A 17,974-nucleotide genomic window follows, 5' to 3' on the forward strand; every position below is an offset into this window, starting at 1 on the left:
AGTACTGACCTCTGTGCCTCCGTCCCTGGTGCCGGTGACCACACGGGCGCCTGCTCCCGGGAGACATGCCAGAGAAGTGCTCGGGGTCTGGCTTCCGGCAGCCCCTGCTTTTCCCCATCCTTTGCAGCCGTGAGCTCTGTAAATGGGAAGCCAGGCTGGGGCTGAGGAGTGACTGGGTGGGCCCCGTGGGTAGACTGGGTCTGGTGGCAGAGGTGACATGCCAGCCAGCAACTTAGTCAGTGGGAGGCTTCCTTCATTTCCGAATGGGAGCTGGAGTGTGGAAAGATGTCAGCTCTTCTTTCGGAAGCAAAACCCAGAGGATCTCTTTTAGAACTTAAGTTCTAAAATCTGTCTGGAAGCGTGAGACTGATTTTAAAAATCTGAAGAAGATGGTGGCGAGAAGAAACTTGCCCCACTAAAGATCCAAACACATTTTTAATGATTTAAACGGTGACCCCATTAATGGCTTAAAAATAAACAGATCCGGCAATAGAATAAATAGCCCAGAAACTTACCTTTTCACACTTGTGAGTCAGTTGTCTGATAAAGATGAGTCCGCAAGGCGGGAGGAATGCAAGGTCATCTGATAACGGAGGCAAGGTAATTGGGCTGACTGTTGGTGAGAAGGAAGTGCTTTAGATTCTCTCCAGGGGCTGCATGCCTGGATAGATTCTAGATAGATTCGAAAGTTAAATTTTGGAATCAAACCATTAAAAAAAAGGTAGTAAAAGAAAATTGCAAAAAAAGAAAAGTAGAAGGACGCTCTTGGGGTCAAGGAGGACCTCTGAGTTTCAAAGCAATCAAAATATCACAGTTACGGGAAAAACTGCGTCATGATTGCAAAAAGGTAAGGGGTCTAAGTTAGTTCCCTGGTTCTCAGAACCAAGTACCACAAACCGAGTGGCTCAAAATAACCGAGATCTATTATGTCACACTTTTGGAGGCCAGAAGGCCAAAGTCAAGCTGTCAACAGAGCCAGGCTCCCTCAGAAACCTTCAGAGGAAAATTTTTTTTTTTTTTAAATTTGGTACCGGGGATTGAACCCAGGGGCACTCAACCCCTGAGCCATACCCCCAGCCCTTTTTATATTTTATTTAGAGACAGGGTCTCGCTGAGTTGCTTAGAGCCTCATTAAGTTGCTGAGGCTGACTTTGAGCTCTCGATCCTCCTACCCCAGCCTCCCAAGCCGCTGGGATGACAGGCATGCGCCACGGCACCTGACCTGTGCAGGGGACGATTCTTCCTGCCACCTCCAGCTGCTGGTGTTTGCTGGCAGCCTCCGGGTGACTGGGCTGGCAGGTGTGTCCCTGCACTCCACGTCTCTGTCCCCCACGAGTCTGTGTCCCCGCCATGTTGGATTCTGGGCCCACCTCCTCCAGTGTGAGCTCTTCTCTTCTGACATCTGAATGACCTGCTTGGAAAGAAGGTCACCTTCTGAGGAACCGGGCGTTGGGGCTTCAGCATATCTTTTTGGAGGGGACAGAATTCAGTTTCTATCAGGCTTCCTCTGTCAAAGCACAAGGCAGGACTTCAGTTCGGGTATCAGCTCGGCTCCTCCCCTTCATTTTCCAAGATTTGCCAGATACATAATAGAAAAGAAATATGAATGATAAAGACCCACAAGGAGCTGGTCTCAGTGACACGCCTGTAATCCCAGGCACTCAGGAGACTGAGGCAGGAGGATCACAAGTTCAAGGCCAACCTAGGCGACGTAGGGAGACCTTGTCTCAGAAGATAAAATAGGCTGGGGAGTAGCTTGGTGGTAGGGCACCCTGGGTTCAACCCCCAGAAGGAAGAAAACACCTACAGGACGAAGGGCAGTCGCTGTCCAGTGAGACGCCACACTTTGGAAAGAAGAGAAGAAGGCAGAAGAGCAGTTGCCTGGAGGGGCGAGCTAGGGGGTTCCTGCTGGGGCTTAGGTGCAGGTGAAACCGCGGCCCCTGCTGAGTTCCAGGTGTGTACCCTGCAGCCGAGGACAGGATGGAGAACTGACCCGCCAGGAGCTGCTGACACAGACACCCCCTCTGGCAGAGGGCTGCATACAGCAGGCGTCCAAACAGGGGATCACTGGAAGTCTGGAACCTTCCCTCCCCTCCAGATGAACCAACATTCAGGTCACCCAGCACTCACCTCCCAGGCAGGCAGTTCCAACAGAAGCTTCTCTGAGAAACCCAGGTGCCAGAAAACCCCAAACGCAGCCTGGCATTTAGGGAGGCCCCAGCGGAGGACTGGCTCTGCCCCACTCGCCCTCACTCAGAATTTGCCAGTGGCTGAGCTCCCCCATGCTCACGAATTTCCAATTAACTTTAACGAGCCGCCTGGTTAATAAAACAGCTAGCAGGGGTCGGCGGACACATCAGGGGAAGTCAAGGATCTGTGAACAAAAGAACTGCAATAAGCAATCAGGAAGACACTCCAAGAAACAAGACGTGCAAACTCAGAAGAAACTCCATCCAAGGAGAACAGAGGTACACAAAAGTAGAATTATATGTACGAAGTCTCCCAGGAGACACATCTGCAGACCACAAATGCCCAGCATGATAAGTGATAAAAGACATACCCAGGCACAGCGGTGTGGCATTTTCAAATACCAGGGATAATAGAGAGATTTCCACAAACTTCCAGAGAGGAAAGAACAAATGTCAGAGAAGGGACAAGAATTGAATGGTTCTGAAGTTATCAAGAGTAACATTGAGAGTCTGTTCGGCCTCGCGGCATCCGCCCCCTTCTGCGCGGTCACGCTGAGCCAGCGCCCGGGCCTGGGAACGGGCGCAGCCGCCTCCGCCTGCCTCTCCGCCACCATGGACCCCCGCAAAGTGAGCGAGCTCCGGGCCCTTCGTGCAAAATGTGTAAGCAGGATCCGAGCGTCCTGCACACCGAGGAGATGCGCTTCCTGAGGAGCGGGTGGAGAGCATGGGGGTTAAGGTACCACCTGCTACCCGTAAAACCTAAAATCGAAGAAAATATCAAGGAAGGAAAAACAGATAGCAAGAAGACGGAGGGAAACATCAAGAGAGATGAGCCATCAAGTGAGGAGAGTGATCTGGAAATTGACGATGAAGGTGTCATCGAACCAGACACTGATGCCCCCCAAGAAATGGGGGATGAAAATGCAAAGATAACCGGCAGATGATGGATCAGGCAAATGCAAAGAAAGGGGCTGCCACTGAAGCCCTGAATGATGTGAGCTACAGAAAGCCATTGACTTGTTCCCAGATGCCATCAAGCTAAATCCCCGCTTGGCCATTCTGTATGCCAAGAGAGCCAGTGTCTTTATCAAGTTACAGAAGCCAAATGCTGCCATTCGAGACTGTGACAGAGCCATTGAAATAAATCCTGATTCAGCTCAGCCTTATAAGTGGCGAGGGAAAGCACACAGACTTCTGGGCCACTGGGAAGAAGCAGCGCATGATCTTGCCCTTGCCTGTAAACTGGATTGTGATGATGATGCTAGTGCAATGCTGGAAGAAGTTCAACCAAGGGCCCAGAAAATTGCTGACATCGGAGAAAATATGAGCGAAAACGAGAAGAGCGAGAGATCAAAGAAAGAATAGAAAGGGTTAAGAAGGCTCGAGAAGAGCACGAGAGAGCCCAGAGGGAGGAAGAAGCCAGACGACAAGCAGGAGCTCAGTTTGGTTCTTTTCCAGGTGGCTTTCCTGGGGGAATGCCTGGTAATTTCCTGGAGGAATGCCTGGAATGGGAGGGGGCATGCCTGGAATGGCAGGGATGCCTGGGCTCAATGAAATTCTTAGTGATCCAGAGGTTCTTGCAGCCATGCAGGATCCAGAAGTATGGTGGCTTTCCAGGATGTGGCCCAGAACCCAGCAATATGTCAAAATATCAAAGCAACCTGAAGGTATGAATCTTATCAGTAAATTGTCAGCCAAATTTGGAGGTCAAGCATAATGCCCACCTGACAAAACCCTTGCTGAAGGAAAAGCAACCTAGATCATTTAATGGATGTCGCAATAATACAAACCAGTGTACCTCTGACCTCATCAGGAGAGCTGGGGTGCTTTGAAGATAATCCTTACCCCTCTGCAGCAAATGCAATTGAAGCATTTTACATGGTTTGCCATTAGGGTATTCATTCAGATAATGTTTTCCTACTAGGAATTACAAACTTTAAACACTTTTAAACCTTAAAAATATTTAAAACAAAGGGGGGTGTTATTCCTACATTTTTCTTTACTAATCATTTTAGAATTTTTTCTTTGATATTGGGCAAGGCAGATACTAAGTATGGAAAATACATAGCCCTAGTGTGAGTGAAATACTTACTAGTGGGAAGTAAATAAATCTCATTTACATAGATAAAATTTCAGTTGAATATATGGTTACTGAGGCGTTTTGATTTCTTTTAAAATATTTTTAAGTGATTTATTTCAATAAAACTATTTGGACCACCAGTATTTCACTCTAAACCTGGGTAGGGACTGGAAGTATTTGGTAAGGCAGCAGCAGTCTTACTATTTTATATGACATGCACCTTTATGCAGGTTGCATTTAAATCTTAAACTGTGTTGAGGGATGCTTTTTTTGTTATGCCGCAGTAGAGTTGGATTACTTAGCTCTGTTGTTGTTCAATATTTCAAATAAATGTTTCATATTATTTCCACCATGGGGGGGAAAAAAAAAGAGTAACATTGAGTGCCAGGTGCCTTAATGCATTTTCCATTGCTATGACAGAATAGCTGAGACTGGGCCATTTAAAAAGACGAAAGGTTTATTTTGGCACATAAGTCTGGAGGCTGCATAGTCCAGGAGCATGGGACCTACCTCTGCTAGGCTTCTGCTGAGGGGCTTCCTGCCAGATCCTGCCATGGCAAATTGCATCATGGCCAGACGGAGCAGGTACCCCCAAGAGAACGTGCTCAGCCTGGACGTCCGTTAATCCTTAAATTGCAGCACTGGGTGGAACCATTCACGAGGGCAGACCCCTCATGACTCGGCCCCCTCCCCAGGGCCCATCACCACACGCCACTCCCACTGGGGGCCGAAGTTTCCAATACGAGATCTGGGGACGCGTGCAGACTGCGGCCCTGGGTACCGCGTGCCTCTGGCATCTGTGGTTTCCTGCCAGCCAGCCATGAGCGAGTGTGGGCAGGGGAGCAGAGCGCGGGCCGCAGAGGCGGACGCCCAGCACTCCAGCGGGCCGAGGAAGAGGAGGCCGGGAGCGGGAGCAGGCCAGGGCACCCCACAGGACATCTTGCACAATGAGGGCTTGGGAAAGAGGGAGCCGCACAAAGGACATTGTGCAGCGGAATAACAAAGGGGCCCCTGACGCCAGGGAACAAAAGTGGACCCGCCGCAGGATGTCCTCCCGCCTTCCACAGTCATTGCCCAGCATGGCCATTCACCAGGATCTCTGTCACCGTGAGAAGATGGGAAGGAGGCGGAGGAGAGCTCAGAGCCACGTCTTAGCTGTCCCCATCGGAGGTCAGCGACGTTTAAAGGCAGTGAGGAAACAGCAGAGGAAGGCTGTTCGCTGGGAACGTGGAGTATGTTGCAAGAGAGCCCTGGGGGCCGGGCCGGGGAGCGGGTGAGGCTCCAGGTTGCTCGTCAGAGCCGTCCTCGCCACTCAACTTCTTTTTTAGTGGAGGTAAATTTGTACACCATAGAATTAATCCTTGACCCTTCTAAAGGGTACAAGTCAGTGGCGTGGAATACATTCCCAGTGCTGTGCCTCTTCACTCTCTCTGGCTCTAAGACATTTTAATCCACCCAAAGGAAGCCACATACCCACTAAGCAGTCACCCCCCACTCTGTCTTCCCCTCTGCCTACTCTCTGGCAGCCGCTGGACCGGCTATCTGTCTGTCTCTATGGATTTGCCCACTCTGGAAGTTTTACATAACTGTTACACAATAGTAACTTTGTTGTGATTCTTTCCCTGGCATGATGTCTTCAGGGTTTGTCCACATCGTAGCATATATCTGAACTCTACCATTTTTCATGACTGAATAATATTCCATTTCATTGCAGGGACAATACCACCTTTGCTCATTCATTATCAGTCAGTGGGCGTTGGGTCATTTCTGCTCCGTGGCTACTGTGAACAGTGTTTACCATGAACATTCCTGTACAAATATCAATTTGGATAACTAGTCTCAGTTCTTTGGGCATGCACTTAGCAGTGGAATTGTGGGGTCTTGGTGGTAATTCTTGGTCTGACTCTCTGAGGAATTACCCAACTGTTTTCTCTTGTGGCTCCACCATTGTACATTCTCACCAGCTGTGTGCAAGGGTTCCAGTTTCTCTACACCCTTGTCAACACCTGTTATCTTCTGGTTTTTTAAAATGGGAGCCATCGCTGTGGGTGTGAAGCAGTGTCTCGTTTGTGGTTTTGATTTGCGTTTCCCTGGAGGCCCATGATATTGAGCGTCTTTTCATATGCTCATGGCTTTATCTTGTTCAGAAGAATGTCTATTTAAGACTTTACATATTTTTAAATTGAATTGTTTTCCTTGTTGTTGATTTGTTAGAGTTCTTTATATATTTCGGGTATTAGACTCATCGGAGTATGATTTGCAAATATTTTCCCCATTCTGTAGGTTTTCACTTTCTTGATAATGTCACTACTTGGTTTTAAAACTACATTCCTGTATTATTTTGATGATTTGATTAAATAAGTTAAAATTAGTAAATGGGTAAAATCAGCTATTAAGAAGTAATGTGTTTTAAAAAGTGATAAAAATTTTAGTATACAAAGAACTTAAAAACCTGAGAAAGATACAAACTCACAAAAGAGAAAAATTCATAATTACAAGAAAACTTAACAAATAAAAAATACAAATTAATATGAGGTCACATTTAAAAATCAAATATCAAGGCGTACCAAATGGGCTCTTCAGGTAGTAACAGCACAGGCAGGAGTGAGTCTGGAAAGCTGCTTGGCCCGTCTCGGAACCCTGACCAGTGCTTCGACTTCAGACTCTCTCCTAGGAAAATGGCTTGAAACTCACAGAACCCTCTTACCCATGAAGGCGTCTGTCACCATGTGAGTGCAGTAGTGCCCTGACCCTGCAGGGGTAGGGGTGGGTCGCTGTGGGTGCACCTGGCACGTGGTAGGCAGGATGCCCGTCCTAACGGCCGCTGGCGACTGTCCTGTGAAGTGTTTGAATGGTGAAACTCCAGCTTTTGGGGAAACGAGCTTGAAACGCGCATCTGGATCTGGGCTGTGGTGGGGTGGCGGAGCGCATCGCCTAGCACGTGTGAGGCCCTGGGTTCGATTCTCGGCACCACGTAAAGGGTCCACTGACAACTAAAAAAGTATCTTAAAAAACTCTTCTCTGGAATAGGGTCTAACCATCTTTTTTTTTTTGGAAAGGTCTTATTTAATGGTAAAAATAAAGATGGAAAGAGGGAGCTGGGGAGATAGCTCAGTTGGTAGAGTGCTTGCCTTGCACGCACAAGGCCCTGGGTTCAATCCCCAGCAGTGTGCCCTGTCCCTGCTGCCACCCAGTTGCGCCACCTGGCTCGGCTGGGACAGGGGCCCAGACTCCCTGGGCAGAGGGAGGCCTGGTGGGCTGGGCCCCGGCACCTTCGCCTCCCTGCCCCTTAGCGAGGCGGGTTTTGCTGGCCAAGTGGGGGCGACGTGCCGAGCACACCGGGAGTTGCAGGCGCCTACCGCTGTGCACCAGGGATCGAGGACGGAGCGGGCCCTGGCGGGCGCACAGTCCAGGTCAGGCGGCATCCTCGGGCTCCAGCCTGGGCCGGGGCGCAGGTCTCTGCCTGCGTGCTTGGCGGACGGCGCCCTCCCGGCCCTGCAGGACCCCCAGGAGACCTTCCCCCCACAGCCAGGCCTGGCGTTCCCGGGTGCCCGGGCCTCCTCTGTGCTCACGGCCGTGAGGAGCAGCCCTCCGTGGGCAGTCTGCACTCGCATCCACACGCACGTGCGTTTCGGCAGGCGTGTGGGTTTCGCGGGTGGCGTCCCCGCGTGTGAGCAGCGCTCTGGTTGGGTTGGTGTCGCCCCTGCGATGAGGCGTCGGAAGCTCAGGTCCGCCTGCGCTGGCTTTCCTGTCTCGCAGGGAGGGCCGCCCGAGCATGCCTGCGTGGAGCCGAGCCAGGACCTGGGAGAGGACAAAAGGAGACTTGAAGAAAGCCCTGGGCAGCTGGGCAGCGGACGGCTCAGTTCCTCCGCTTGTCTTCCAAGTTAGGGACGTGCTAGGCCTCCGGGCCACTCCGCTGCCACTCCCAGGGAGACTCCTTGATCTGAAGGTCACGGTTGAGAGCTGGAGCCGGGGGTCATGGCGAACCCCTGCCCACCTGTTGGTTTGGTGCAGCTGTCCTGGGGAGCGGACCTAAGGCCACTGAGGGCGGGAGGGAGGGGCAGGCAGCTGTTGGCAGCGGGCGCAGGGCCAGGCCCAGGACAGCGGGGTGCAGGGTCTGTGTGGAGGACTGACAGGTGGGGCTTTGTGTCCCGGGTGCCCTCATCCGGACGGGCCGCCACAAGCAGATCTCTCCTAAATGCAGCTTCCTGTCATCTGGGCTGCCCTTGGCCACTGTCCAGCCCCTGCACCCACCCCCCGACATGCAGCCCCCCGCTTCCCTCAGGAGCCCGTGCTCCACGTGGCGGGGCCAGCTCTGCCTGGGCTGTGCGTGTGGGGCTGGGCCTGTCCTTTCCCGCCACTGCCAGCTCCGTGGCTCCAGGGCTGGTTTCCCCTTCTGGACAGTGGCATGTACCAGGGCACTGGTGACGTGGGCAGGTGCCATGGTGGGTCCCGGAGGAGGCAGGAGACCTGTGCTTGCCCACCATGTCGGAAGAGAGACTTCTCACAATTGACTAGAGGAGTGATCTGGCCAGGGTGTGTAGGGGGTGCTGAGGAGCCTTGAGGGACACAGGGACTCTTTCTGATTGGGAAGATAGGCCTGCAAAGGGGGCACCCTGGAGCACGAGAGAGGACTCAGGATGCAGACACCCCGTGCAAGGGCCCCGAGACAGGAAGGAGAGCCGGATTCCGCACGGAGTGAGAGGACTGGGGACCCGGGGGGAAGAGGGGAAGGCAGGCCCTGCCGTAGGTTTTAAAGGTGCACTGAGCCCAGCTAGTCAGCCTTGTGTTCTAGAACAACAGCTTTTCAGGAGGCTACAGAAGCGGTGAGGGCAGAGAGACGGGCCAGGGACCATCGTGGTCAGTGCAGAAGAGCCAGAGAGGATGGCCCTGGGGGAAGGGGCCCAGGGGCAGTAGCTAGGGTGGGCTGCTGCTCCTGGGAAGGTGACTCCTGGCAGAAAGTCAGGGCCACCAGAGACCTTGGTCACTGCTCCAGTGTGGGCCAGCAGCCCGACCACCACGTTGCTGCCTGCGCTCTCTGAGCACTAGGTAAGAAGAGTGTCCCTTTTGATGGAAAGAAATGCTCGTTGGGTGGTAAAGAACGTCCTGTCTCGCCTTCCTGGTCCCCCAGGATTTCCTGGGTCCCCACACGTCAGCTCCTTGCTCTCGAGTGCTTGTCTCCGAGTCCGCTTCCGCAGGAACCCGAACTCCGACAGATTCTTCCATGAACGATGCAGGAGCAACTGGTCCAGCCCAGGGAAAAGTCAGAGGAGGAGGGTGTCATTGTCTCAGGCCCCGCTTCAGATAATTCCCAAGCCTGTCAAAGACCTCACTGTGAAAACCAGGTCTTTTAAACTTTTAGAAGAAAATATGAGCGTATCTTGACAGCCTTCGGGTTGGGGACAACATTAAGACACCAGGGCACAAGGACAAGGAAACCTTGGGTGAGACTGTCAGCGCTGTCAACGAAAGATGCCCTTGTAAAGCGACAGGTGTTGCAGAAAATGGACCAAGGATCGGTGCTGAGAAACGAGGAACCAGTTCAAGTCCACAGGAGGGAGCAGGCGACCGGGGGCGAAGCCGAAGGAGGTGTGAACAGGCCTTTTACGAAGAGGAACAGATGACCCAGCAGCCTGTGAAACCCCACCTCACACCAGCTCACACCAGCTCACGCTGTTCTGTTGGCAAAATGAAACTATAGCTGAACGAAGCTGTGAGGAAGAGGGCCCCCGGGGCCCCGGCCTCTAGGATCAATCCTGGGGATCAATCTGGAGGTGGCTTCAAAGGTACAGAACCGAGGTGCAGCAGATCTACTCCTAGACCCATGTACCCATGTACAGCGGGACGTGTAAACAGGATTATTCACAGAAGCACCATATTCCGCCTGCAGTTATCAAAGGTGGAAAATAGCCTAAGTGTCCACATACAGAGAATGGCCAAGTTCACTGGCATGGGGGATACTCATTGGCAGTCTGTGCTTCCCCAGCCCCTGTGACTCCGAAACCCTAAATGTGGAGCTCAGGAAACATCCCTGGGGTTGAGGTTCTGCCTGGGACGTGAGGCAGGTGGAGCCAGCACAGAGACATGCCTCTGTCACTCACCTGATAGGCGGGGTGGAGACAGGAAGCCACGCTGCAGACAGGTTTGGAGACTCATTTGCATCAGTGTAAAAACATGCAGGACAATAAACCCGAATGCAGGGTCACGGCCACATTTGGGGAGTGAGGATCAGAGTGGGGCTGGGAAGATCCACAGGCGCTCAGCTCTGCTTTGTGAGGCAGGTGAAGGTGTGACCCTGTTGTGGGATGGGTACCTGGGGTCAGGTTGCAGTTTTGCATTTTAATTGAAAGGAAAAGAAGAAGAAGTAGAGGTTGGAGCAAGGCCAAGGCAGGTGGGAATCAGGATCTGGGAGGGGCCCGCAGGCAGGGCCCAGAGCAGGTTCCCAGGGACCGCCACATGGGGGGGGGGGGCGGGTCAGAGGACCCAGAGAGGCACTGGAAGGGAGGGGTGCAGAGGAGGCTGATTGAGACAGAAGAGGAACTGGGGAGGAATTTTTTCTTTTTGGCAGTACTGGGCTCAAGCGTGCTAGGCCAGTGCTTGCTCCCTGTTGAGCTATAGCCCAGCCCAGGTGGGGCGCTCCTGAGCCTGAGAAGAGGTCTCTGTACTTGGCAGTGAGCTGTGGCGACCTAGGCAGCGTGGGCAGCGGGACAGGGTGGCTAGCCTAGGCAGAGAATAGGAGTGGACGGTGCTGGACACTCCTGGGGAAATGGCACCTGCAGGTGGGGAAGGTGGGAGGCCGCTGGGGCGGTGGGCTGAGGAAGCTGAGCTGGCCAGTGCCGACCAAAAGCGCAGGACGGGTCAGCCCGGGCACTGCCTCCAGGCCCAGTTCAGGGCCCCATCTGTGCGTCTCTGTTCCCAGCCCACCCAGAGACCAGGCCTGCTCAAGGGATTAGGGAGCTTGTGGTCACTCCATCCCGTGCACCCCGAGTCACAGGACAGCAGTGTCACGTGGTGCTTGGGGGAGTGACTTCGTAGCACGTAGCTGGGGGGTCCCGGTGCCTCAGTTTCCTCGTGAAACATAGAGAAGGCCCACTGGCCACGCTGTCCCAGAGCTGAGCAGTAGGGATGAGTCCCCGGGTGCAGAGCGCCACCTGCCCCACCCACAGCGCCTCTCTGCACTTGGTCAGCGTGAGCTGGTTGGGGCGTCCCTGACCCTGACTTAGAGCTGAGGACTTGGAGTCCAGAATGAAGTCCTCTGTTCAAATTGGCGTCCCTGGCTGGCAACCGGGCTGCTCGGCCTCCCTGGAGAATAGAGAGGATGGTGATATGTGACCGTCCAGGGCTGTGCCCATGTTCATTGGTGACCAGAGCAGCCCCTTGACAAATGGGGAGCGTGTGTTCCTTTTTTCCCGTGTCAGGAGGTAAGGATGGGGGGAGCCGAGGTTCATGGAGACCTGTGGCTCCCACCTCTGCAGGGGCACTTCCAGAGGAGCAGCCCCGTGGACTCATTTTTGGCTGTTTCCTCCTGCCCTGGGTTCCCTGAGGTGCACATATGGAAACGTGCACACCATGTCCCCAGGCTGTGCGTCCCTCCCAACTGGACGAAGAGCGGCTTTTCTTCCTGAGGGTCCACCCCTCCTCTCGCGTGTACAGTGACCGAACTCTCGCTCACACCAGTCCCTGCCCAGGAACCCTGCAGGAATGCCTTTTGGGGTCAGGGACTGTTCCAGCCCATTTGGTCAAGTGGCCCCACGGGAAGCAGCCTTGAGTCCTCGCGGTACCGCAGCTGACGGCACAGACCTCTCATCCAGCCTGAGCCAGTGAGTGACGGACCCCCTTCTTGCAGGCCATTGGGTCCTCTGGCCTTTCTCCCAAAGTCCTTGAGTATGCCCTCCATGGTGCCCGCCCTTGCCTGACCAGCAGAATGGGGATGGATTGGCAGCAGATCCCTCAGGGCAGCAGGCTGTGGACACATTAGCAAAGCCAAGCTGTGACGTGGTCAGAACCGTTTGCTCCTGTCCCTGAGTGTTACAGCAGGTGTGTTTGGAGCGTGTGTGTGCGTGCGTGTATGCGTGCATGTACGTGTGTTCCATCAATTGCTCCTTAAACTTGAAAGCCCTTGACTCCTGGGGCACAGGGGTATTTTCACCCGCTGGCTGCTGTTTTCCTCTTTTTTATGTCTCTAAAATGGGGATGTTGGCTTAGATGAATAACTTTGGATGCTTGTGTATTTATGTAGTCAGCCGCATCTGTAAACCCCCTTCATGCAGAGCCTGTGCTAGCCCTGGGGAGAGGGAGGAGGCTTCAGTGTGCGGAGTGGGCTGGAGGGCTGTGGACGGGGCCAGGGATCCGTTAGGAGGACCGGACGGTGGCCACAGAGACAGACAGAGAAGTGGAGTTGCGGGGATGTGGCATTGGCTGGACGTGAAAGGAGGGCAGTCAGGGATTATTCTGGAATTCCGGCTGTGGCCACAGCCAAGAGCATGGTAGTGCCGTCACATTGGCAGGGACAGCCAGGGTGGACTCCAGGCATCTTGAGTCTGGGGTCATTGTGAGGCACTGCTAAGCAGATCGGGCAGTCAGACGATCGCAGGTGGTTGGAGAGTGGGGTCCACGAAGGCATGGACTGGAGGGAGAGGACAGTCCACAGCCACCTCAGGACCCCAGTGCTAAGCACGGTCCAGGGAAGGAAGGAGACAGGACAGCCTGGCCAGGAGGGCAGGGAGGAGGCGCAGGGTGGGCGTGAGCCCTGGAGGCTGCAGACACCAGCGTGGGGGTGGGAGACAACAAAAATGAAGAATTCCATGGATTTGGGCTGTAGTTGTGGCTCAGGGTGGAGCGCTTTCCTGGCACGTGTGAGATACTGGGTTCTATCCTCAGCACCACAGATAAATAAATAAATAAAATAAAGGTAAAAAAAAGAGTCTTAAGAAGAATTCTATGGATTTTTGCATGTGGAGACTTACTGTTGACCCAGCAGGAGCCGGATCTGTGAAATAGGTCAGCAGAGACCCGTGTTCCAGGAAGCCCGCCTGGGAAGGGAGGGGTCTGTTGCTGGCGCCCACCGTTGTGCGGTTGAGGAGGGATTCCTTTTCTCTTTTTAATTTAGAGAATCTTTTTAAAAAGCAGATGGGGCCTGGGTGCTAACTCAGCCACCTGTAATCCCACCAGCTTGGGAGGCTGAGGCAGGAGGGTCACAAGTCCAAGGCCAGCCTCAGCAACTTAGCAAGACTTAGTTTCAAAATAAAAACTAAAAATAGAAAGGACTGGAGATGTAGCTCAGTGGTAAAGTGTCCCTGGGTTCAATCCCCGGTACCAATAAATAAGTAATAATAAAAGCAAATATGTAAATAATTAATAAATTATAAAAGCAGATGGAAGTAAACTGACAGGGAATGAGGTATAACAGCGAGTGGGGAGTGTCAGTTTCGACGGGAGAAGCAGATCACAGAGGGACATAAATAATAAGGGTTCGTTTTTAAATCTTGGACCTTGCTCAGTGGTGGGAGCTGGTCGCCCTGTGGGTGTGAAGCTGGTGTTTCTGGACCTCATGGTTTGCGGGGTGTGGGGAAGAGGAGGGGAATGGGGAGCATGAGCAAGCTGGAGCGTGGAGTCTGAGCTCAGCCCACAGGGTGCAGGGGACCTGCCTCTGCTTTGGTGGAGAGGGTGTCTGCTGGTGCCCTTTGTCACCTGCGCCTGTCCCAGGAGAAGCGGAGCTAGAGCAGGAGGCCCTGCAGTGATCAGCAGTGGTGGGGGGGCTCGGCTGGCTCCCCGGCCCCGACTGCCTGGGCCTCAGAGGCTCCGAACACTCTCCCGGCTGCTTTCCAGTCCCAAAGCGTCTCATGCTAACTCGGGACTACCCGGGAAGGGGATTCGGGGAAGTGTGGTCCATTTGGCCAAGCCAGTGGAGTAGACGTCCATCCCAGGGGCCACTGCACCTGTACGCCAGTGTTATCACTCCAGACGTCGTTAGGAGCGGGGTGAGACGGGGGTGAGGACGAGCCTGCTCTCACAACGCAGGTAGGAGCCAGGGAACGGGACACTAAGCAGTGCCCACACGATGAGGTCCCGATTGTACTGAGCACCGTGAGAAAGGAAAGCAGAGGAGGAACTGGCGGAGGTGCTGGGTGGGAGGGAGGCTGTCAGGAGGCTGCTGTAAGCCTCAAGCCTCTTGGAGTCCACCAGAGACCACGGCGGGCAAGAAGGGCTGAGCACAGGTCAGAGGGAAGCGCTTTCCAAGCCGGGGGGCAGTGGCCAGAGGCTCCAAGGCCTGTTCAGGAGCAGCGTCCACACCCGGAGCAGAGCTGGTGGGGTGGAGAGGCAGGTCTTGCCTGACAGTGCTACTCCACCACCCGGTGACTCCTCAGAGACCCCGCCTGAAGGGTCTTTTCCCTTACTCAACCCCTCAGGGTCACTGGTCGACTTGTCTTCGGGGACAGCTGCCTGAGGTGATGGATAATGGTGGGCAAGCGATGGACTAAAGGCTTCAAAGGGGAGGTTGGGGAGTGAGGTGTCCGCCGTGGGGGCCTTGGAAAGCTCTGGGTGTGCTCCTGGAGCCCTGAAGGCCATGCGTGTGCCGGCTCCCTGCCATCCTGAAAAGCCCTGAGGAGGACGTGGTCCCTCCCTCTGCAGCCCGGGGACTCTGCGAGCAGGGTCTAAAACTGCCCGGCCAGCGGGGAAGGTGCCCAAGATGCACACAGAGCTTCGCAGCGAAGGCGGGGTGTTCGTTGGTTCTGGAAGGATGTCTCTGTCCATCCCAGCTGACAAATAAGATAGCCGGTTAAGACCTCAGTGACCACCTGACAGAACACAATCTTTGTGTAATTACCAGGAAGATCACTGCCACAGGAGCAGGGCACAAACCTGCAGAGGGCCAGAGCAGACTTCAGAGCTGTCAGTCATATCACTTGAAATGTCCAGTTTCTACAAAACGCATAAAACAGGCATGCCAAGAAAGAATCCATAGGGAGAAAGGCAGTCAATAGCAGCTGTCCCCCAGGAATCCCCCACATTGGAATTGCTGGACAAATACCTTAAATGAGCTATTTAAAGTACATTCACAGAACTGAAGAAAACCCTCCCTAAAGAATGACTGGAAGCATGCGAACAGATTCTCAAAGGGCAACGATCAACAATGAGACAGAAATTATAAAAAGGAACCACGAGGAAAATTGCGGAATTGAGAAGTACAATAACTAAAACCAAAAAATACTCACTGGAGCACCGAACCACCATTTGAGTAGACAGAAGCAACCCGTGAACTGATTCAGCTGAGACCCCCCAGGCTGAGGAAGGAGGACCAATGGAGAGAGCGTCAAAGACCTGCAGGACTCTGTTTGCACCCAAGGTATGCAAGTGGCAAATGTCACAGCAAGAAGAGAGACAGTGCAGAGAGGACATGTGAAGAGAAAGGAAGGAAAGCATGTCACATTTGGTGGAAAACATGAGTCTGCACATCAAAACGCTCAGTGAACTCCAAGAAGGATAAATTCAGAGATCTTCACCAAGATGTGTAATAATCATACCATCAGAAGACAAAAAGAGTTAGCCATGCTGGCACACTCTGTAATCCCAGCAACTCTGGAGGCTGAGACAGGAGGACCACACGTTTGAGGCCAGCCTCAGCCATTTAAATTGTCTCAAAATAAAAAAGGAAAATGGCCGGGGATATAGCTCAGTGGTAGAGCACCCCAGGTTCAATCACAGACTGGGGGAAAATTAAAATTAAAAAAAAAAAAAAAGGAACTCTATATGTGGTTAAACTACTCTTCTGAATTGAAGGAGAGGCCCTTGGGTTTGATACCCAGCACTATCCATAAAAAAAGAGACACTCCTCAGGCAGATGGAGGGTGTCTGCCAAAAACTCGGGGTTAACATCATTCTTAAAAGACTGGAAGTTTCCCCCTCAGGTCAGGAACAAAACAAGGGTGGAGCTCTTGCCACTTCTATTCAGGGTTGTTCTAGGGGTTCTAACAAGGCAAGAAAAAGAAGTAAGAGTGCCCACACTGGCAGGGAAGAAGCGAGCTCCCACCCCCGCCGCCCCCTGTGTGCGTGGGACGGGGGTGGGACCAGGGAGCGCTGCCTCTCAGCGGCACCTCCAGATCTTGTGATTTTTTATTTTTTTGTGGGGCTCACCGGGGATTGAGCTCAGGGGTGCTTGACCACTGAGTCACCTCCCCAGCCTCGTTTTGTATTTTACTTAATACAGGATCTCACTGAGTTGCTTAGGGCCTCGCTTTTGCTGAGACTGGCTTTGAACTCGAGATCCCCCTGCCTCAGCCTCCCGAGCCGCTGGGATTACAGGCATCGGCCACCTCACCTATTTTTGATGACATTATTTTATCCATGTAGAAAATTCCAAAGAGTGCAACAACAAACTTTTACAGCTAATTAATGAGTCAAGCGAGGTTGTAGAATTCTGTCTCGATAATTAAAAACTAACCGCATTTCTATACACTAGCTCTAAAAAAAATCCAAAGTGAAATTAAAGAAAACAAATAAAAAAGGGTAAAATGCCTAGGGATAAATTTAAACAACTATGGTGGGAAACCTGCAGGTTGAAAACTGCAAAGCACCGTTGGAAGTACTTCAAGGAGACTCAAATACGTAGAAAGACAGCCCGTTCTCAGGTCACAAGACCTAATGTTGTTGAGATGGCGCTATTTCCCTAGTGTAATTTCAGTGACCTTTTTGTAGAAATATACAAGCTAATACTAAAATTGTTGATGGGAATTCAAAGAACCCCAAACAGCCAAAGTAATCTTGAAAGAGAAGGACAAAGTTGGTGACCTCCCAACTTCCAAACTTATTGCAAAGCTATAGAAGTCAAGGTGTAACCAGGCACACGGGTAGAGACAGAGATCAGCCGAGTAGAACCGAATGTGCAGAGGTAAATCCACAGCGCTCAGTCAGCTGGCTTTCAACAAGTGTGCCAAGGCCGTTCGTAGGGGAAGAAAGGTCTTTTCTACCAAGCTGCTCAGACCAACGGATGCCCCTGTGCAGAAATGAACTCCAAGTAGATCAGAGGCCAATGCGGAAGAGCAAACCTGCAAAACCCCTAAAAGGGAACAGATGTGAATCTGCATGACTTGGATTGGGCGGTGGCTACTTACAGGTGACGTCAAAAGCATAAGCAACCAGAGAAAAAATAAACTGCTTCATCAAAATTTAAAATGTGTGTGCTCAAAGGACACTATCAAAAATGCACAAAGACTCATCAGAATGGGAGAGAGCATTTCCACGTCACCTGATAGAGGAGTGATACCCAGAACAGATGGAGCACTCCTTTTTATTTTGAGGCAGGGCGTCCCTAAGGAAGACTGGCCTTAAACCCATGATCCTCCTGCCTTAGCCTCCCAAGTAGCTGAGATTAGAGGTGTGTGTCACCACACCTAGTGAGGCTTCTAAAGATAACAAAAAGAGCAATAGACAAATTTTTAAAATGGGCAAAGGACCTGGAGTTGTGGCTCAGTGGTAGAGCACTTGCTGAGCATGTGTGAGGCACTGGGTTTAATTCTCAGCACCGCATATAAATAAATAAAATAAAGATCCATTGACAACTAGATTTTTTTAAAGTGTATATATCTAATAACAGAAAAAAAGAGAAATTTTTTAAATGGGCAAAGGATTGTTAAAGACATAATAATAATCCTTCAGAGAAGATACACAAATGGCCAAGAAACACATGAACTGATGTCCACCATCA

The 17,974-nt window shown here is 52.3% G+C and overlaps 1 protein-coding gene and 1 pseudogene across 2 annotated transcripts in view; both read left to right on the forward strand.

Annotated features, from left to right (window-relative positions):
* Positions 1–17,974, forward strand: part of HIP1 (huntingtin interacting protein 1) — a 177,858-nt gene that overhangs the window by 57,694 nt on the left and 102,190 nt on the right. The window lies entirely within an intron of this gene.
* On the forward strand, positions 2,705–3,939 carry LOC306649546 (hsc70-interacting protein-like; annotated as a pseudogene). The gene has a single exon. The product of its transcript is annotated as a hsc70-interacting protein-like (transcript).

The sequence above is a fragment of the Sciurus vulgaris genome, assembly GCF_902686455.1.
Source record: "Sciurus vulgaris genome assembly, chromosome: 18".
In the NCBI taxonomy this organism is placed as follows: Eukaryota; Metazoa; Chordata; class Mammalia; order Rodentia; family Sciuridae; genus Sciurus; species Sciurus vulgaris.